Source organism: Ctenopharyngodon idella, chromosome 3 (genome assembly GCF_019924925.1).
Source record: "Ctenopharyngodon idella isolate HZGC_01 chromosome 3, HZGC01, whole genome shotgun sequence".
NCBI lineage: Eukaryota > Metazoa > Chordata > Actinopteri > Cypriniformes > Xenocyprididae > Ctenopharyngodon > Ctenopharyngodon idella.
The window spans coordinates 49025114-49048453 of NC_067222.1; the positions used below are offsets into that span (position 1 = coordinate 49025114).

Sequence of the window (23340 nt, forward strand, 5' to 3'; positions counted from 1 at the left end):
AATTATAGTATTACTACTGAGATGACAGCTGCTCGCACCGATGTCAACAGTGTGTCCTCCAGACTTGAAGCCAATCTCAAGAGCATACTAGGGAAGGCCTTAACGTCTTCATGTGCAGTGTTCATGACGACCGGGAACACAGATGTGGCATCCATGATGGCTGAAGACTCTGGCGAGGCACCCGTGAATGCTGGAGACTCCAAGGTTTGAATGGTTGAGGATCCAAATGCAGTTTAATGGGTTAATCCAAAGACAGAGTCAAAAAACAGGCAAAGGTCATACACTAGTGATGTGACATTTGAACCGAGGCTTCGGAGCTTGTGCTGAGCATAAATGGGTGTGCCAGATGAAGCCTTGATTCGAGGCTTGTGTTGGTAGCGTTGAAATCACGTAACCAATGACAAACGAAGCCTCACTTTCTGTCCAATCATGTTCACTTTGAGTGTTGGAATGTTCAAACCCCCAGATCTTACTTTACGAGTAGGTTTTTATTCAGACTTATTCAATAATATTTTTTAAATATGCAGTCATACAAGTAATATGAAGAATACAAATTATTTCAGGAAAATAAAATATTTGCCATATGCAATTCATATAAGATATGTAGGCTACATTGTTCTTCTGTTACATCATATTGATATTCATACTGGCATTAAATGCCACAGTTTAATGGGTAAATGAATTTATCACAGACAGAAATTCAACACACGACACACACGCACTGTTAGGCTTTTATTTGAGCACATAACATGAAACTGTGGAATGTGTGGTGGCTGCTGGACGTCTCGCTTCGTCCGACGAAGCTTCTTTCAGAGGGTTTTGGCTGTTTTATTTTTTACTAAACACCAGATGGCGCTGTTTTCGACACTCTCGAAGCTTTGAATCTTTTCCCGGAACAATGAGGGGATAGCCTCAGTTGCTCATGGGGCTTCATTTGCACATCATTGTCATACACAGGTGAGCAGTCCAAACAAAGATAATGTCCAGGGCTAAGACAAAAACAAGGCAATCCAGGGAACACGGAAAATAACAAAGACACAGGAAACAAGGCTCAGAAATGCAGTACAACAGACTTACCTAACAATGAGTGACTGAAAGAACCAGGTTTATATAGGTAGAAACTAACAAGCTAATGAGCAACAGCTGAATGTTTTAATGGATGATTTGTCTAGGCAGTGGGTTAAGGGAAATGGAGTCCATGATAGTAAGGCAATAGTCTGAGGTGAGTGCCCTCTGGTGGCCATCAAGGGCACTCTAGCTGGTGATCATGAAAATATTATTCACTTTGAATTATTTTGCTTATTTTACATACTGCATTGCCATTTTGCATATTACATTTCAAATTGAATATTGCTACCCATATGCTTCTTTACGCCCAACCGTAGGCATATTCAAGTCACAACTGAAACCATAACTTTACCTGTGAATTCTCTAAAGAGAAATCAAATAATTCAAAGAGGAATCTAATACTTTTCATTATTTTATTCCATTAATGTCCTTTTATTGGTAATTTATCCATTTACATTGTGTAAAATGAAATTAAAATTAATTTTACAAATATTTGCTGGTGGCATTTAAAGAAAAAGCCAAGCCAAGTTTATCTGCAAGCATGATGGCAAAACTTTCCCACAAAATACAGGTACAGGTGATTTTTGAAATTGCTTTTTTCTAAATCTCTTGGCAGACTTAGAACATTTAAAAGGGTCATGACATGAGAAATCTAATTTTCCTTGGTCTTTTGGCATATAACGGGTGAAGCTGACAATCACGCAGCACGACTTGGCAAAACTTCTGTTATAGTGATGCTCTTAGACTACATAATGAATATCTTACTGTATTTAAATCATTTGCATTGTTATATATGGTGAAAGCATTTTGTGAGAGTGCAGAAATTGCATTGCAATGACAAGATTACTGCATTTACGCGATCAACAGACCGTTTGTTATCTGCTCAATGTTCATCTCTGCAACCTTCCAAGTGATAGGAACAGTTTTAAATATAATGCAATAATCAAAACATTTCATGATGCGTTAATTTCGACAGCTGTAATAATAAAAATGTGGTAAAAGTATTTGAAAGGAATCCACATGTAGAATTTATTTCAATTGCAAAAATGTCAGCCAATCACAGCAGTCGGTGTTTACACTTAAGTCTCACAGTAGACAAAAAAATAATGTAAAAAAATCAGCATTAGCATTATAAGTGCACCCCAGGAAACATTATAATACAAAACAATCCATTTCATAACCCCTTTAAGTTTCTTTCCAGAATGAGTTTGCAAATGATGTTTAAAGACTTTTTAATATGTGAAACACATCACACGTGAAAGGCTTCTCTCCAGTGTTACTTTTTATGTGAATCTCAAGGCTTGTATTGCTTAAGCATGTCATTCCACAGTGAAGGCATATGTGAGGCTTCTCTCTGGTGTGAGTTATTACATGTTTCCTAAGGCGTTTACTGTCTGTGAAGCTCTTTCCACACCAATCAAGTGAATGGTTTTCTCTCCAGTGTGAGTTCTCATGTGGACTTTAATCTGTCCTTTGTGTGAAAAACTCTTTCCACACTGATCACATGCGAACAGCTTCTCTATTGTGTGAATTCTCATGTGAATCTGTAGATTTCGTTTGTGTGCGAAGCTCTTCCCACACAGATTGCAGGTGAAAAGTTTTCTCCAGTGTGAATTCTCATGTGGACATTAAGTTTTGATTTATGAGTGAAACTGTTTCCACACTGTTGGCAGGTGAAAGGCTTTTCTCCAGTGTGAACTCTCATGTGGACATTAAGATTTGATTTTTGAGTGAAACTGTTTCCACACTGTTGGCAGGTGAAAGGCTTCTCTCCAGTGTGAACTCTCATGTGGACTTCAAGGTTAAGTTTTTGACTGAAAATCTTTCCACACTGTTGACATGTGAATATGTTTTCTCCAGTGTGAATTCTCATGTGGATATTAAGGTTTGATTTATGAGTGAAACTGCTTCCACACTGTTGGCAGTTGAAAGGCTTCTCTCCAGTGTGAACTATCATGTGGACTTCAAGGTTTCGTTTTCGACTGAAAATCTTTCCACACTGTTGACAGGTAAATATGTTTTCTCCAGTGTGAATTCTCATGTGGAAGTTAAGGCTTGATTTTTGAGTGAAACTGTTTCCACACTGTTGGCAGGTGTAAGGCTTCTCTCCAGTGTGAACTCTCATGTGGAGATCAAGGTTTTGTTTTCGACTGAAAATCTTTCCACACTGTTGGCAGGTGAATGGGTTTTCTCCAGTGTGAACTCTCATGTGGACATTAAGGCTTGCTTTTTGGGTGAAACATTTTCCACACTGTTGGCAGGTAAAGTCACTTATAGTTTCTGTATTCAGAGCTCTTTTTCGTGAGGAAACCTTTTTTTTCTTTGAGCAATTAAAAGATTTTTTTCCAGTTCTGAAATCATGATCTTTCTTATAATGATGTTTCACTTCAAATTCCTTCAGTTCTTGACTCTCCTCTTTCAGCTGCATCAGATCTAAAGCAAAACAAAAACAAATACAAGTTAACCCTAGTTTAATGGCACAAAGCAACACATCTAAACCAACAAAGGCCCTGTTTACACCTGGTATTAAGATGCGTTTTTAGTCGATTGGATCAAAAGAAAATGAGGGAGACATTCAGGTTATACAGAGACAGTAGCCTCTTTCCAATATTTTGAAAAACAAAAAAACATTGTAATTTACAGATAGATTTTGAAGGAAATGGTAAGATATGGACTTTATTTTTTAGATAAGATATGGGTTTTATTTTTTAAAATGTTTTGTCAGTGACGTGCTGAGTCAATAAATAAGTAGATCTATCTGTTTCTATTATATTAAAAAAGAAAAAGATTAAGATTAAAAAAGATTGTTTTAAACCAATCATAAATGTGATTGTAAGTCGCTTTGGATAAAAGCATCTACCGAATGAATAAATGTAAATGTAAATGTAAATGGTTTAAAACAATTAAAACCTTCCGGTTACTAACGAAACGTTGGTTCCCTAAGATAACAAATGGCATTTCAGCCTGCCAAAACAGGCAGGGCCGACTGCCTATTCAAGCCACGCTGATTTCCATTTTCTGCAGAATTTTTTGACTGAGGAGCAGGAGTGTTGACTTGTGTGCAAGCATAGTAGCACAGCAAGCTAACCAATGCTCGTTCCTGTTATCTCAGTGAACCAAGGTTACATTAGTAACCGAAACGTTCTCTTTCAATATGGTTCACTCGCATTTTGTCAGTTACTGACACAGTCCCTTACAGGGCACTGCAAGTCAAGTCAAGTCAACTTTATTTATATAGCACTTTTTACAATGCAGATTGTGTTAAAGCAGCTTTACAGTGATAACTGGTATATAATTAAAGAAGCTTTTAAAGAAAATGGTGTCATTGTACAGCTTAAGTACATTCAGTACTGATTCATTCCATTGTAAGAATCGATAGTTATTAATTTAGTTAATTTATCTATAGAGTAAAGAGTGATGTCATCATCCAGCTCAGTTCAGTTTGCATACAAGGGTGTCAATGCAGGCAAATCAAAACATTGCTGAATATCAAATGTCAAGTGTCCTCAACTAAGCAAGCCAAAGGTGACGGCAGCAAGGAAGCCAAACTCCAACAGCTGACATCAGATGGCAAACAGGTGTTAAAATGGAGAAAAAAAACCTTGGGAGAAACCAGGCTCCAGTTCAAGGGGGGCCAGTTCTCCTCTGGCCAACAGCAAATAGTGCATGATTATGATTCAGACAGCTTTCATAAGTCCTATTGGGATCGCAACAGTCAAAGTATTTATTCCAGTTCCATCTAGTTGAGGATCGTATTCATCACGCCGGTATGGGACGGTTTGTTGAGGATCTGTCGTGTTGATGAGACCTTCACAGGGGATGATCTAGTTCAGTGGTTCTCAACCACATTCCTGGAGGCCCACCAACACTGCACATTTTGCATGTCTCCTTTGTCTGACACACCCATTTTAGATCTTTGAGTCACACCTGATTAGGGTTATCAGCTCATTAGTAGTGTTTAATTAAGGAGACATGCAAAATGTGCAGTGTTGGTGGGCCTCCAGGAATGTGGTTGAGAAACACTGATCTAGTTGACACTTCAGGGCTGCATTGTGTTCGTGTCTAGGCGCAGGTCCTCGATCTCACCTAGATACGGCCCAGATCCGACTGACTACCGTAAACCTCGGGATAAACAGAGAGACTAATATTAACGTAGATACCATTATTCTTTTGATGTAACGAGTACATCTGGTGTTATAGGAAGTGTTACCGGTTCCGGCTGACCTAATTTATGCAGCCTAACAATCCTTTAACGGATTTGAAAACATAAATTGATAATGTGTTATGTGTATGCCAGGTTAAATAGATGCGTTTTTAGTCTAGATTTAAACTGACAGACTGTGTCTGTTTCCCGAACAATGCTAGGAAGACTGTTCCAGAGTTTAGGTGCCAAATAGGAGAAGGATCCACCGTCCGTGGTTAATTTTGATATTCTAGGTATTACCAACTGACATGAATTCTAAAATCGCAATAGATGTGAAGGTCTATAATGCGTTAAGAGCTTGCTTAGGTACTGGGGAGCTAAACCATTTAGTGCTTTGTAAGTAATTAGCAAGATTTTAAAATCTATACGATGTTTAACAGGTAGCCAATACAGTGTTGACAGAACCGGGCTAATATGGTCATACTTCCTGGTTCTAGTAAGAACTCTAGCTGCTGCATTTTGTACGAGCTGTAGTTTGTGATCAGGGCAACCACCCAGTAGAGCGTTACAGTAATCTAGCCTTGAGGCCATGAACGCAAGAACTAACTGTTCTGCATTCGTCATTGAGAGCATATGTTGTAGTTTAGATATATTTTTAAGATGGAAGAATGCGGTTTTACAAATGCTAGAAATGTGGCTTTCAAATGAAAGATTGGTATCAAAGAGCACACCCAGGTTCCTGACTGACGATGAAGACTTAACAGAGCAGCCATCAAGTGTTAGACAGTATTCTAGGTTATTATGTGCAAAAGTTTTTGGTCCAATAATTATAATCTCTGTTTTTTTTCTGAATTTAGTAGTAGGAAGGTCATCCAAATTTTTATATCAGCTATGCATTCCGTTAATTTTGTGAATTGGTAAGCTTCGTCAGGGTGCAAAGAAATATAGAGCTGAGTATCATCAGCATAACAGTGAAAACTAAAACCAAAGCCAGCTCTATTGCGTCCAATATTCAAATGAGAGAGTCCCTGCTTTGTAACAGGCAGCCCCTTTGAATGGCCTCCGAAGCACACAAATAGCTGCTCTGACTGCCAGAACTGGCTAGAGCACTCAATGTACACCCTAAGGGCCCAGACCACAATGGAAGGGAGAATAGTGAGCCTTATGACTTGTGCTCAGGAGACCGTGGAAAGCACCTTAGGCACAAAAACCCCATTCATGGTCTAAGGAAGACTTTACTGTCATACGGCACAAACTCGAGGCAAGATGCGTCCACTGAAAGAGCCTACAAATCACCAACATGCTTGTCCAATGCCAAAGCTGACATAAGGGCAGAATTTAGCGAAAGAGGCCATAGGTCGGTCGTCGTGAGCAGCCTGAATGGAGGGCCTCTGTGTGCCCTCAGAACCCTGGGCAGATCCCAGGATGGAACCATGTGGGGGCGAGGCAGATTCAGCCTTCTGGCCCCTCTGAGAAACTTGACGACCAAGTCGTTTTTCCTAATTGATTTAGCCAGCTATAGGAGTGTGGCACGATGCAATAGCTGACAGGTATACTTTGAGCATGAACGGGATACGTCCGCCATCCATCATCTCCTGTAGGAAAGAGAGTATCAAGATGATCTCTTAAGACAGAGGGTCTATATCCCAGGCTGAACACCAGCTGAAGAAATAGACAATTTTTAAACATATAGGCGCCTAGTAGAGGGCACTCTTGCCTCAGAGATTGTGTTCATGACCTACCAAGAAAGACATGAAGGCTCCACCTCTGTGTGCCTGAAGAAGCTCCAGATTATGCGAACCATCTGGGGGGTGAAGTCTACGGGAACAGCATATCTGCTCTGGCGATCATGGAGCCTGGCATGTGCACCGCTCTCACTGAGTGAAGATTGTGCTGTGCCCACAGAAGGATGCAGCATCCCAGCTTGTTTAACAGAAGAGACCTAAGTACCTCCTGGTGATTTAGGCTACCACTGTCATGCTGTCTGATCGCACCATTAAGGCCAGAAGTGCTGCCATCACTTCCTGGCATTTGGAACATTTTGTCATCAGTTCCGTCCAGAAGCGAATGGCTGGCTTGCTTTCGCATAGGGCGCATAGTGACATCCCTATTTGTTACTAAAAAAAATGTAAGTATTATAAAGTAAATAAAAGTATTATAGTATATGTTTTAATAAAGTTAAAATGTTTTAAAAAGCTATAAAAGGCTAAACTATTCCATGTTTGACTAAATTACTAAAAGAGTTTCCTTTCTATTGTCTATCCGGTCAAGGTTTATAGGGATTTTATGAAGTAATTAGTAAGTTACTTATTGAGTAATTAAATTACTTTTCAGACAGAGTAATTAGAAAAGTATTTTAAATACAACATTGATGATGTAATTAGTAATTAATTACTTTTTTTTAAGTAACTTACAAAAACTGATTAGGAATATCAGGCCCTTCCTATCGGTGCATGCTACACAAACTCCTTGTCCAAGCTCTTATCCAGACTGGACTATTGTAATGCTCTCTTGGCAGGCCTTCCAGCATGCACTGTCAAACCTCTGCAACTGATCCAGAATGCTGCAGCAAGATTTGTCTTGAACGAGCAGAAGAGAGTGCACGTCACACCCTTGCACTGGTTGCCAATTGCCGCTCGCATCAAATTTAAGACACTGATGTTTGCCTACAAAACAACCACTGGCTCGGCATCCTTATACCTAAACTCATTACTTCAGACCTATGTGTCATTCTGAAGCTTGCGTTCTGCAAGTGAACACCACCTTGAAGTGCCTAACTAAACCCGAGCTGCTAAGTCTTCAGCCATTTTCAAGAAACTGCTTAAGACTTTTTTGGCAACACTTGACCCATTAATACTTACACTTACTAATCTACTATTCTCCTCTTTTGTAAGTCATTTTGGATTAAAAAAAAAAAAAAAAAGTCTACTAAATGTAAATGTACTTTCCTTCTGGATACTGAGCACAGTTCTAACCCCAACTGATACAGATGGGGCGATTTTGAGGGGACCAGGGCCTCGTGTATAAAACTTTCCAGATTTCATCCTAAAAGTGTGCATATGCACAAAAGCCAGAACCTGCACTAAATTGCCTTTATAAAAGCCAGTCAGCAGAAGATTGTTCGTACATGCATCTCTACCCAGTGTCCTTCCCGAAATAATATGGAGTTTACAATGCCTATTTTTACTATGCATAACGTCATCTGCATATCATTTCCATGCATATTCCCATGCATGTGACAATGTAACAATCCATGTAACAATGTTTAACGGTAAAGACATTAAGAAAATATGAGATATGGACCATGTGCTGCCACATTACATTGCTAAAAATCATTCAGTATCCTTGCCTTGTTTTAGAATAAATCAATCAAAATTGTATAAAAAACATTTCAAAGAAAGTTTTCAGAGAAGAGTTTATCATTTCCTCTGGCCAAATAGTATTTTAATAGCTTTACACAAATCAAATTTATGCAATTTGTGCAATATGGTAAACATATATTTTAGGACGTTTATAGATTTTTAATGGAAACAGATAGGCCTTACTTTTTGCAATGTAAATAATTGTCTGACTGGTCCTGTCACTGACCAGAACATTTTAAAAATAAAATGTGCATATCTTACCGTTTCCTTCAAATTCTATCTTTTAAATACAATGGTATTTTTCCTAATATTGGGAAGACCACGAAAGGGGTTACCATTAGGCTGCGTGCAGCAGAGTTTGTACAGTAGCCTACTGTGTCATCCGGCTTATTTAAATAAATTTCTGACTCATCACTGACATTTAAAAAATAAAACCTATATTTTATCTAAAAATAAAAAGTCCCTATCTTAACTTTCCCTTCAAAATCTTTCTTTCTATCCAATGGACCGTTCGATCACCGAGTGAGTCCTTTGGTGTCCGTCATTATACTGTCTGTTGTTAAGCGATCTGCTCAAGTGTGCATCATTGATCATTATTCGCACAGAAATATTATCTCAGAACATGAGTTCTGCTATTTAAAGCAGGATTATCATGCACCAAGCAATGTTTGATGTAGTTAAAACATTAAAACAGCATGCCACAGCAAGTGTTCAAAAGCAGCGCATCCAATTAAAATATTTCTATTTAAATTCATATAAAAAATGTTTTGAATAATGATTTTATGAAATTTCAGTGCTTAACTCCAATAATGAGAGTAGCACATTTAATCTAAATGTGTATATAAAACAGAGTTTAAATCATTGTTTACTTCATTACTTCGCTCAGTCCAGAGAGTGTGTATGCACAGTCTAGAGCAGAGGTAGGACTCCAGACTAACAGTTGAGAGCAGTGGCGCTGGTGCCACCAAGTTCTACAGAAGGTGGTGCCAGCACCTGATTTGGTGCCGCTGTTTTTTTTTTTTTTTAATCATAAAGGTAATTTAATCATATTACTATTGTTTTGCATTAATATGTGCAGTTACAAATAATATTACATGTTTATTCATTGGAAATTTCACAGTAAAGCACTGAGCGTGAATTGAGATGCAGATAAAATTAACTTATTAACAGTAATGTTTTTATAGGGAAAAATGTAAAAATTCTACTCTTATTAAATGTACCGTACTGAACTGACCAACAGCTTCAGTGATTATAAAAGGAGCACTCTTTACTTGCTTTCTGTGTAATTCAGTCACAATTTGAAGAAGTTTTTGTTTTTCATGAGACTTCCATATATTAGGGAGTCAATAAGTGCTCCTCTGCCGCCATCTAGTGGTAATTTCATGTTTGTTTTTTTTAAAGTGCCCCTATTATGGATTTTTGAAAATTACCTTTCATGTAGTGTAGCTCTAAGTGAATGAAAATATTTTAAATCTGAAAGTGCACTGTATATAAAGTTATTGTCTCTCAAATGTAAGAGTCGACTCTGAGTCAATTAAACGAGTCGTTTGTGAAACGAATCCCAAGCTGTTTCGTTGTGACGGCACAACGAAACATTTGCATATTGCCCGCCCACTTATTGCACGTGTAGACGCCAGGGAAAATTCATTTTTTCAACAATACCACAGCAGTACAATCTTTTGTTGTGTTCCCGTCATTTTACTGACAACTGCTCCTCAAACCTCGGGGAGATTAACGCAGGATTCACAAAACGCTTGGTCTTAAAATACGGACCAATGGCCAGTTTATTTAGACCAGCTTGTTCCTCTGAATCTCAACCTGTAAGTATGATTAATATTTGATGTTTATATTTTCTAGCGATCATTCAAAATTTGTAGTTTTGTATGTTATGTTGTGTAACGTACACACTAGACTGTCTCCTGCTAACCGGCTAACTCACGTTTTTGTAGTTCTGCTATTCAGATGTGGGTCTGATATTGAAAATAAAAATGTGTCGATTAATGCAGCTCGTCTGTCTTATTACTTGGAGTAATGATTAAGGATGGAGCACAATTTTTGTTTACAAAGTCTAATGCATTATCAGCTAATTCACCTTTGTGCTCGGCTAATGTGGGAGTTTACAACATACAAAACAAACTTTTTTTTTTCCTCTACGTTTTTATTATTACAGTAGAGTGGAGCTCTATCTGTATTGAAATAGGATGTTAAGATGCTAGTCCACGCTAACTAGTTTCAGTATTCTCTCTGTAAACAGTAAGCACTCATTGTAATGTCAAACAATGATATGGCCATTTTTCTTTGTTAATAATTATGACGAAAAAGTCTGTACACATCTGGCCTAAATGTTTATCTTCTGTTAGAGGTTTTCAGCTTCGCTTGGCATTCTGATACAGTTCCCACAGGTGCACCTACATAAAGTATAACAGTAACGCTGCCATCATGTCTTATAAATAACTAAGGTGACACTTACCATACAGAAACGTCGTACTCCAGTCATGATTGCGAATCAGTTTCAGGTTGATCGAGTACTTAAGACATTTCATCGTCGGACTCGGGCTCGAATTGATACGGTAAAATCGATCTTTTCTGTCCATACATTGTATATAATGTCTTGCGAATTGATAGCTGTCATTCAGTTATGGCAATGGGCACGCGTTGTGTGCAGTGGACCAATCACAAAGGATTGGGCCATCTGACCAATCAGAACAGTGTAGGCTCATGGAAAGGAGGGAAAGAGAGAGACTGATTCTCTGAACTGCTTCAAACGAACCGTTTACAAAATATTGAAAACTCAGGTGAAATTAAATGTATATTATGAGAAAATTTAATTGTTTTTTAACCTTGCATGCATGTAAAGCTGTTGTAGGAGAACCCCAAAACGTGCTGTTGTCGAACCGTGCTGAATCAAGCTGGTAGAATCCGTGAAGTGAAGTAGCCGCTCATGTCTGGTGCCATGTCAGTTTCTCTGTTGCTGGCTAAGCGCTCTATTTGAGCGAAGTAAACACAAATTAATAATAAAATTAAAAGAAATATTTAATCATTCTCCATAAAGTGGTGTTATTTACATCTCATATAATCAGTAAACCGTTGACTGACGCTTTTGTATTACATTCCAAAGAGCAGCTGTTATCAGCCCCACAGTGGAAAATGATACCGTAACCGTACCAGCTGGCCCGGATCGGCACTGAATAGAACAGTTACACAATGAGAACCATTCGGCCTGATGGTGGAAAAGCGGCTTTTGTTTGCCTAGAAGTGTTAGTTTTCCTTCATCTTTAAACTTTTACTTTTACATATCATTACATTAAAAATAACATTAAAATTGGATCATATTTAGAGCTTTTAAGTGCTGGAAAAAGTGTGAAGCACTGGTCCTTAAAGGGTGTGAATATTTCAATCTCAAAATTTTGCATGAATCCTGAAATTAATAATGTAAAAGCAGTATTTCTGCCACAATACAATGGATTTAGTAAGCGTTACTAAATTAAATCCATGGTGATTTGTGGACTGGAGAGCCTTAACTTGTTCGTGGCACAGTGTTTCTCCTAGTTTCCATGTCAGTGCAATTTGATCTGATATCTGTGGTTTACAGCAGAGAATTGAAAAAAATTTGCCGGGAGTTTGATTGACAGGCGATCTAACCAATCATAACGCTGAATCCACCGTTATGTCCGACAAACCAGTCAGGGGATTTAGTAGATTAACGTCGGTGGACTTGAACTTGAAAAATGGTGTGTAATGACGTCTTTCCAAGATTGAAACAACATTCCTTCTGATATTCAGTCATGTTTATTTGATGCTATAAATGAACTAGTAGGAAGAGATGATCGGTTCATGAGCCGCTTGAACTGAGGTGCTACAGCGATCTGTCACGACATTAAAGAGCCACAAAATGGTATTTATTGTTTACATTTCTTTAAAAATTACAATATTTGAAATTTGAGACTTTGATTCATATCAAATCTAACCTGCTCTGTCTTGTCTGTCGACACGTTGTCAGTGTCCTCTTTGCTCCGTGATGTATTTTTCACTGCGTGAGAACATGATGTGTGGCGTGAGAATGGCATGGCTTGTTGGATGTGGCAACTGTAACTAAAGAGGACGGGTATTTGCAAACGGTCAATTCTGCGCTGAATTTCAATGCTTCCCACAAGATTTTGCAGCGATGTTATTATTTTTTTGCGGCGAATTCAAACTCTTTCTCACTGGATCTCCCAGCAGTGTGTAGTAAGCAGTGTCGCAGAGCTCACAGTGCTCAGTCTATTATGGCTCAGTGCTGATAAATGATCCGTGCTGCACAGCTCAAATGAGTACCGCTGTTTCGTTTCACTCTCCTCCCGTTTGCAGTCTGATATTTCTCATATGAAAATGGCAGCTCTTATCTGTTATGCAATGTGGTGGTGGCACCAGTGCGACCTCTAACAAAATTTAGTCGGACTGGCAGAAAAAAAGATCGCAAAATGCGACCATTTACTCGCAGTCTGGAGCCCTGAGAGATGTCCAAACTTTTTTAAAAGGGGGCCAGATTCTATGTTGTGGACTCACCTGGGGGCCGGTTTCTTTTCTATCATATATATACACACCCTGACAAAGTCTTGTCGCCTATCCAAGTTGTAGGAACAACAAATAATAACTTGACTTCTAGTTGATCATTTGGAATCAGAAGTGGCTTATATGAAAAGCAAAGGCATCTAGATTATGCTTATTTTACCAAAATAAAATCTTATCATGCCTTGATTTTTAATTATTTAATTAGGACAGAAAGGTCAGACTTTGCTTAGACAAAAGTCTTGTCACTTAACAGAAATAATGTACAGTACAGAACATAAAGTCATGGTGCAGTGGAAAAAGAATTAATATTGTGTATGACTCCCATGAGCTTGGAGGACTGCATCCATACGTCTCAGCAATGACTCAAATAACTTATTAATAAAGTCATCTGGAATGGCAAAGAAAGCATTCTTGCAGGACTCCCAGAGTTCATCAAGATTCTTTGGTTTCATCTTCAATGCCTCCTCCTTCATCTTATCCCAGACATGCTCAATAATGTTCATGTCTGGTGACTGGGCTGGCCAATCCTGGAGCACCTTGACCTTCTTTGCTTTCAGGAACTTGATGTGGAGGCTGAAGTATGAGAAGGAGCGCCATTCTGCTGAAGAATTTGCCCTCTCCTGTGGTTTGGAATGTAATGGGCAGCAAGAATGTCTTGATACCTCAGGCTGTTGATGTTGCCATCCACTCTGCAGATCTTTCGCACGCCCCCATACTGAATGTAACCCCAAACCATGATTTTTCCTCCACCGAACCTGACTGTTTTCTGTGTGAATCTTGGGTCCATGCAGGTTCGATAGGTCTTCTGCAGTATTTGCGACGATTAGGATACAGTTCAATAGATGATTCATCGGAAAAAAAATCAGCCTTCTGCCACTTTTCCACAGTCCATCCTTCCTGCAAGCTGTGGGCCTTGGCAAATGCAACATGATTTTTTAGTTGTCTTCTGTTTAATGCTGGTTTCTGAGCACTAATTTGTAGGGATGCACCGATCCAAATCCGATACTGTGCGTATCAGTATATGGCTGTAATACATAGTCTGTGTTATTGTTAGGCTCCACAAAAGGCACAAAAACATTAAAAAGCACCAGGAAGTTTCTGTGCACTATATTCCAAGTGTTCTGAAGCCATTCCATAGTTTAATTTGAGGTACAGATAAATATTTAAGTCGTTAAATTGAAGTTCAAGTAAATGCCTCCCTCCGCTGCGGCTGTCAGTCATTCTCAATTCAGCATTCAAACTGCGTGTCGCGTTCGGTTACGACAGTCAACACAATGAAACTCTCTACAAGATGAATCAATGTTTCTATTATTATACTTCATCTGTAGATAACGATACCGGTAATACACTACGCATCAATATATCTTCACTTTGTGCTTTGAACTTTTCAATGCGAAGCACTGCCGCTGCGCGCTGTGACTCCATGATGCTTCAAGCGCATCATCCTGCACACGGGATGCGCATAAGCGCTTTGTGCCGCTCTGTATGGGAGCCGTTCATATTATAATACTTTTGCGCAATGAAAGATTGTTAATAGCATTTTTTTTGTTCTGTCCTATCTATCATATGTTGCTGCCTCATTAAAAAAAAAACTCCGCTATAAATTTAAAAGAAATGTCTTTTAATTTTATAGTATAGCCTATATTTATATATAAATATATTTAGTTTATGTTATATGAACATTCATGAAAAACAAGCCATGAGTCATGGATGAAGGAATCAGCTGGACTCCTGTTTATTTTGAATGTCTACCGATCTAGTGAAGCTATTGGTTTATTTACAGTTGTTACACTAGACTTTCGATATATGAGGTTGCGTTAGACTTTCGCCGTAATTATATCGTAAAAATACCGTCATAATTATTACCATGCATCATTTTCATTTTTATATTTTAATGATAAGACATTTAATAGTTTCTGATTTCGTCCACATTTTCATATTTATTCACAAACTTATAGGATAAACAAATTGGCTATGCATTTATTTATATTATGAAAAGAAAGTATTATGGAAAGAAAGGTAAAGACTGCGTCACTTTTCAGTTTTCATCTTGAACACTTTTTGAGGATCATGAGTGAACGCGATCATCTCTTCCTCTTTACTGCTTTACAGAAGGAAATAAACATGAATGAAAATCAAAAAATATTTTGAAAGTTGCAGTAGCTTACCGAAATCTGTATCACGTCAGTTCAATCAGTGTTGCAAACAATGTCACGTATACCTCAGAAATTCGTTGACCATAAACTCATAGTCAGCAGCAAGAAAAATAAAACAAACTATTTAAAACAAAACGAAATGGATTAGAAACTTAATTATGTAAGTATAATTATTGAAATATATAATAAAATGGACAAACTGGGTGCGTGTAATCAAACGCATTCTTTTCATTTTATTCTGGAGACTGAACTCGCGCTCTGCTGCCACACTGGAGCGCACTCACCACCAACTGGACATTGGTGGGAATTACAGTTAGCCTCAGTAATCTGTCAAAATGACGGACAGACTGCAGATTTTTTCCGTCACTGCTAAACAAAATTCCATCAATGACGGAAAATTTTCGGTTAACGCGACCTTTGAGATTATATATATATATATATATATATATATATATATATATATATATATATATATATATACACACACACACACACGTCACACTACCGCCGGTGACACTCCACGACCGCGGTGGTGCGGTTGTCATGCCGACCGTCACAGCCCTAAGTGAGGCATACAATTTATTAGGCAATTTAGCACTTTTTTTATTATTACTTGAATATAGGATCGGTATCGGCCGATACTGAATTCCAGGTATCGGATCGGTATCGGAAGCAAAAAAAGCCGGATCGGTGCATCCCTACTAATTTGGCCATTGAGACCACTGCGTGACAGAATTCGACAAACTGTTCTTGTAGATACAGGGGTTTCTGGTGACCAGTTGTTATGGTGCAGTTGAAAAAGGGCTGGCCCTGGACTGTCGAACCAACAAATGGTCCTCTTGAACAGTTGTCTTACGGGGTCTGCCTGACCTGGGCCTGTCATGAACTTCACCAGTTTCTTCAAATCTTTTTCTTATCCTCTCCACTTGACGTTTAGATACATTAAAGATGTCGGCCACCTCAGCAGGAGACTTGGTCTTCAGGCTCTTGATGATCAGCACTTTGGTCTGTGGTTGAATGTTTGGCATGCTGTCAGAGGTCAGGATGCATTTCAAATGAAGGTTGGGTGTGCTGGGGTTCTTCTTCTACACACCTGGGAATGTGTTAATTACAGTATTTGTCACAGGTGATGCTCTAATCTGTGATTGGTTGAATCCTTTAAAGATGTGAAAAGACTTTTGTCTAAGCAAAGTCTGACCTTTCTGTCCTAATTAAATAATTAAAAATCAAGGCATGATGAGATTTTATTTTGGTAAAATAAGCATAATCTAGAGGCCTTTGCCTTTCATATAAGCTACTTCTGATTCCAAATGATCAACTAGAAGTCAAGTTATTATTTGTTGTTCCTACAACTTGGATAGGCGACAAGACTTTTGTCAGGGTGTGTATATGTATGTATGTATCTATCTATATATTTATTTATTTATTTTTTTCCCTTCATGTTTTGTTTGGAAACATGACAGATTTGACAAAAGATTGAGCTGACAGTAGAGTAGCTTGAGATGGGACACAGATTTAAATGTAATACACAAATATATGTAAAACTTAATTAACAACCTTGTTTTTAAAGGGTGAAATTAAAAGATTATTACAAATTTAGAATTTTCATTTGAATTAACGAGTACTTCACCACAGGTAAAATCACACATGGCACCTCACTACATGGTAAAAATTAAAAATATTTTTTCTGTATCTAGAATGGCTTTATGGTATTTAGTCTATAAACACATTTAATATAAATACAAATGCACAAAACTAAGTTTATGACAAAAACAGTGTGTAATTTGGCCTTTATTTCTCATTTAATATGTGTCTGTATAATTAAATAAAATGAGATTAACCTACATTTCTGACAAAATACCATGGTTACAGTTAGTGTTACCACAGTAAAGCCACGATTTGTTTCATTTGGGCTGAGCATCTGGTCTAGAGTGTCCGTACGGTGCACACATACCAAAAGTTTTGGGACGTCTGCCTTTACATGCACACAAACTTTAATGACATCCCATTCTTACTCCGTAAATTCTCTCTTTGTTAATCCAGAGGTTTACCGTAGTCTGCCAGATCCAGGTCGTATCCAGAGATGAAGGACCTGCACCTAGACACGACGACAACGCAGCCCTGAAGTGTCAACTAAACTATCCTACTTTAGCTCAATAATAACTTTTTCCCAGAGCTGCTGTAAAGCCAAAACAAACTCTGTCCATTAGTTTTCCTATTATCACTGTGAAGCTGCTTTGAAATAATCTGTATTGTGAAAAGCGCTATATAAATGAAGATGACTGGACTTGACTTGACTGAAGGGGACTACTGAGGAGGCTGCTGCCATGAGGCCCAGTAGCTTCTGAAAAGTTTTTAGGGGAAGGCTGTCCCTGACTCTGAATGACACAGCCAACATCTGCATTCTCAGAGAACGCTCCGGTGAAATCCAGGCATGCATTTGGGCCAAGTTGAGCACTGCACCCAGGAATGAGATTTGTTTTCTGTGGGATAGTGAGCTTTTGCTTAGGTTAATCCTGAACCCTAGACTTCCAAAGTGGCTGAGGAGCAGAGATCTGTGCATGTGTTTTTCCTCCTTTGATTGGGCTAAAAGCAACCAATCGTCGAGGTAGTTCAGGATGCGTAATCCCATCTGTCTCAGTGTGGAGATGGACACATCCACGCATTTTGTAAAAGTACGCAGACCTAGGAACAGTCCGAATGGAAGGACTATATATTGGTAAAGCACCCTTTCAAAGGCAAATCTCAACAACGGTCTGTGATGAGGGGCTATCTGGATATGATAGAACTAAAAATCTGCAAAGTTTCAGAGATCAAAGTGCACATAAACTGTCCACATAAGGCGACCTGCTCCATGTTAAATAAAACTGCTTTAATTAGGACACTCGTGTGACGTTCTTCAAAAATATCATTTATTCCTGCAGAGGCCGACATTTTAATGAGGATCAAATGAAACTAACCTGTTTGTTCCTCAGTATCTTCATGTTTCACGCTGAATACTTCTTCAATCTTTATGTCTTCACTCTCCTCTTTAATAAACGCCATCTTTATAATAGTGTGTCACGTGGATCTCAGCTTCTCCAGGAGTTTTCCTGTGTGTTTGAACAATTTGTCATGTTTAAGATGAGAATAATTAAAGGTGCAATATGTAATATTTTCTGTCTGCTAGAGGCCTATTCAAAACAAAGGCGTAGCTTGATGACGCCAAGTTTGAGCGCGGAATCTTGGGACATGTGGTCTTCACCTCAACGGCCGGTGGAAATGAACTGGGATAGGACTCGGGAAGAAATCACGTTCATGGATGTGATTATTAACGTTACTGTAGTATGAAGCAGAGCAGGACCGAGTGTTGTGTGAGCTGAACGAGGCTGCTGGAGCGATTGCGCAACACATGCCTCATGAGCCGGCACCGCTTCCGCTTTTCTGGTCATGAATATGAGGTAACACAGCTCTGTTTATCATATTAGATACATTTGAGTGTGTTGAAAATGTTATAACGCAGAGATGGGCACTTGAGTTAGTGACTCGGACTCGAGTCGCATTTTAATAGACTTCAGATTCGACTTCAGACTTGACTCGACAAAAAGGACTCGTGAATATTTAAAACCAACTCGAGTCTTTCATTCTTAACTAGTGATATAATAAAGAAAGAATGTGGATGTTATTTTTCTGTCACGTGTATAGTGGTAAATATGACCTTTATCATAGAATTCCATGACGTACGTTGGACCGCGTATTGCGTATAAACGTAAAATAATGCCCCTCTGTTTATCTTATGTTCTTATGTTTTATTTTTGTAATGTAATGTAAAGTCATACTTCTGTTATAACAGGCATATTGTTTTGAACTGCTTTTACAATGGTTACTTTTAATCGTGTAATAATTTTTTGGTGAACTTTATTAAAACCAGAGCAAAAATCCTAATAATCAAACTAAATCATAATAATTATTAATGTAAACTAATTATTAATAATAAAAAATTAAAACGACTTCGTTTATTAAATATATCCAATGTAGAATTTCATGTGTTTTTGCAGGTTCAGAGAGTACAGTGAAACGAAAGACAGAGCAGCCAGTGTAAGCTCAAGACAGAGCAGCATTGACAGTTATCTAAGACAGACAAGAGGAGTGCAGTTGTACAGCCACACATATCCAAGGCAAAAATCCATTACAGAGTCAATCATCAAGGACCTCCCTAACTTTGGTAGAGAATCCAAATTTTAGGATATTTTTGTCAGTTGTGGATAAATACTGTCCAATAAGCCGTAGCACAGTGACAAGATAGATAAGTGAACTAGCAGCAGAGAAGGAAGCCAATATAAAGTCCAGACTGCAGAAAACTGACTTTGCTTCACTGACAGTTGACATCTGGACTGACAAACCCATGCGTGGATTTATGGGGGTGACAGCCCATTTCATGGAATTGGAGTCAGAGTTCAGTTCAAGACTACAGTCTGTTCTCCTACAGTCTGGTCTCACACTGGAGAAAGAATCAGTGATAAATTTGAACAGATTTGCAAAACATTTGAATTGAAACACAAGATTGATTATATAATCTGCGATAATGCTGCAAATATGAAAAAAGCATTCACAGTGTGTTTTCCTGTGGTACACTTAACTGAGAGTCCAGAAGATGAGCTGGATAACCCAAGTCTATGGGAAGAGGTAAGAGAGAATGACCAAAGTGATGTGGAATCCATTCAGAACAACTGCCGGAAACAACACCTTCAGTGTTTTGCACATACGCTGCAGTTGGTTGTTCGAGATGGATTAAAAGAGACAAATGTTTTGAACCATTCACTGGCAAAGTTGACTCAATTCTGCAGCCTTCTTCACTCCTCCTGTGGGTTGAAGGAAGCATTTGATGTAGAATATGGAGGAAATCGTAGTATCCCTTCTGCCACGTGAGTCAGATGGAATTCCACATTACGTCTTGTGTAGGCAGTCACTCAACTGGATGGCCAAGAGCTCTGCACTCTCCTGGAAAACCAAGGACATAAAAAACTGTGCCTGACACCCAGAGAAATTAGTCAGCTGAAAGAGCTCATTGAAGTATTGGGACCGTTTCTTCAAGCCACTGACCTGACCCAGGGGGAAAAATTGGTAACAATAAGTACAGCTCTTCCATGTGTCCTATCCTTGAAGAGTTACCTCACCAGGATGTTAACTTCAGTCAGACACCTCACTGGCTTAGTGAAAGTTCTACAGAGGTCACTTAAGCATCATTTCAAGGGGATGTTTGTGAATGTCGGAATGGAGGAGTCAGCTGAACATCCAGGAGGATATCCTTTCGCAGAAACACTCTACATGGTTTCTGCACTACTGGACCCTAACTTGTGCCTCTTCTGGCTTGACCATGATGTGCTAGCAGCTGAAGATGTAAAGAAGAAAGTGAAGGAAAAACTACTGGGTAAGCACTTACTACTTAAAATACGCCTTTTAACAATATGTCAGTATACTATACATTTTAATAACTATCCTACAATGCATAATCATTCTTGGAGCAATTTGCACAAAACCTGTTTTGTTTTGTTTTTTCCCCAGACTTGGTGATATCTGAGATGGAAAAGGTCTCTGTCCCTGAGGGTAGTAGCAGTGGAAATGATGATCAAGAGGAACCTCCAGCAAAGACTGCACTTTTCATGGGCTATCACAAGAAAAAGCAAAAGAAGTATGTGACCAACAACGGTATGACAGAACTCAATGCATACATCAAGGCAGCATCTGAAGAGGATGAGACTGACTGCTTGAAATTCTGGAGTAGGCATATGAAGGACTTCCCAAAGCTATACAATTTGGGCATGAGGGTCTTGGCAGCACCTGCAACCAGTGCACCAGTTGAGAGGGTGTTCAGTCATGGAGGCCTTATCATCCGGCCCAATCGCAGTAGACTCACAGCAAACACCCAGTCAAATCTGATATTTTTGAAGTGCAATTCTGTTTTCGAGTAGTCACTATTCAGGAGGACTTTACTCATTGTCTAAACCCTGAGTTTTGTTTGTTTGTTAAAAGTTTACATTATGGTCAAGTTAAGTTTTCATCTTCAAAAAGTTTGCATGTTTTACATGTACTTACTTCATATTTTGACCGGTAAAGGCAGACACGTTCACCTAGAATCTTAGTAGTATCCCTGATTTTCTAAAGATCATATGTTTTCTCTATGTTACGGCCCATGTCCGAGTTAACAGCTCGTTAAATAAAGTAACTCCAATAAAGGGCATGGACCGCACACATGCAAGAGCCACAGACACTGATAGTGAATTTTCAGGACGATAATCTTGTTTGCAAATAATGTTGCAAACAAGATCAAACAAATATTAACAAAAGAATTAACAGTAAGCAGGTAGGGAAAAACAGCAAAAGAAACAAAGAACGTCTGCCTGGCTATTCTCGCCAATAGTTCTTACCTGGCTTCCGATAAAGCAAAAAGAAGTGAATCTTCCGGGCCTCTGCTTCCTTCACTATACTTACTACATTAATAAACAGTGACCTGTTTAAGTAACTCCACTACCTGTTACTGTTAAAATTAAACATTAACCATATAAAGAAAACATATCGAACAAAACAATGAAAAGGTCAAAGATGCAAACTAAACTATAGCAAAAGAAAGACTAAACGCCTCAAGACAGCGATGAGAGCGGATGATGAGATATCAAAGGAACCGCAGAGAGGGGAACCGCAGCGAGGGGAACCACAGAGAGAGACTCCATTGTCGCCATTTATCCCAGAAACTCTGTGACATCATACTGCTTCCGCCAATCAAGAACCTCAACGCCACCTATGGGTCTTTAAAATAAACAACTATACACAGCCACGTAACACTCTATATAAAACAACTTTGTAAATAGCATTTTTGAGTACGAGACTTTTTTTCAATAAGGCATGAAATGACTTTAGACTTGACTCAGACTCTAGCTGAAAGACTTGTGAACATCTCTGTTATAACGTTACTCTGTGCGTTCGTTCGGCGGCTGCTGTGAGACACTGTTGCACACTGCAGTAAGCTAGATCGATTTTAGATTATCATATTAATGAATGCTGGATGGCTTGTGTTGATAAATGGCATGCAATTAATTTTAAAACGTATTGTATGATGGAGAAAATTCTGTATTACTGTTACTAAAAATAAAGCTGCATCTGATTATGCTATGTTAGCTACTTCACAAAATAGTTGTTCCCTTGCCTATTAAAACATGTAAATATTAAAGCGTCTTTGGTGTTTCCATGGTTTCTACAAAATAAAACCGGAAACCGAGGGTAATGCGGGTATGACGCAATTGACAGGCGACTCCTCACACGTCCCGGAGCCTTGGTTAAAATTGCAATTTTCTCACAACTTACAAATAGTTGCAAACATTTGGGATATTGTGAGTACTCAAGTGAACAAAATATATAACACTGGCCTAGTGGTTTTTGGATATTTTACTGCAAAATTACTACATATTGCACCTTTAACTGAAACGAAAATAAATCCAAAGTAAGTATCCGGGTGTGTCTCAATCAGCTCATTAGTTCAGTAGTCAGCGCACTGGTAAGGAGTCAGTCAGAGTGATAAGGGGCTTTCGCACCGAATAGTTCTAGGAACTCAGTTATAGGAACTAGACACTAGGATAGTTCCCAAAAAAATAATTTCTCCCCCAGGCCATGTTCTTGGTTGCATTCGCACCGGGAATAGGAACTGTGAAGCAGCCGACAACAGCGTCTTCAAAGGGATAGTTCACCCAAAAATGAAAATTTGATGTTTATCTGCTTACGCATAGGGCATCCAAGATGTAGGTGACTTTGTTCCTTCAGTAGAACAGAAATTATGATTTTTAACTCCAACCGTTGCAGTCTGTCAGTCGTATAATGCATGTCAAGGGGAACACAATCTATGAGAGTAAAAAAAAAAAAAAAAAAAAAAAAAATGCACAGACAAATCCAAATTAAACCCTGCGCTCATGACGACACATTGATATCCTAAAACACGAAACGATCGGTTTGTGGGTGAAACCAAACCGTATTTATATAATGTTTTACCTCTAATACACCGCTATGTCCAACTGCCTTGAGCACGTGC

The 23340-nt window shown here is 38.7% G+C and overlaps 1 pseudogene; it reads right to left on the reverse strand.

Moving 5' to 3' along the window:
* Positions 1-603: 603 nt before the first annotated feature.
* On the reverse strand, positions 604-23340 carry LOC127508844 (gastrula zinc finger protein XlCGF8.2DB-like; annotated as a pseudogene).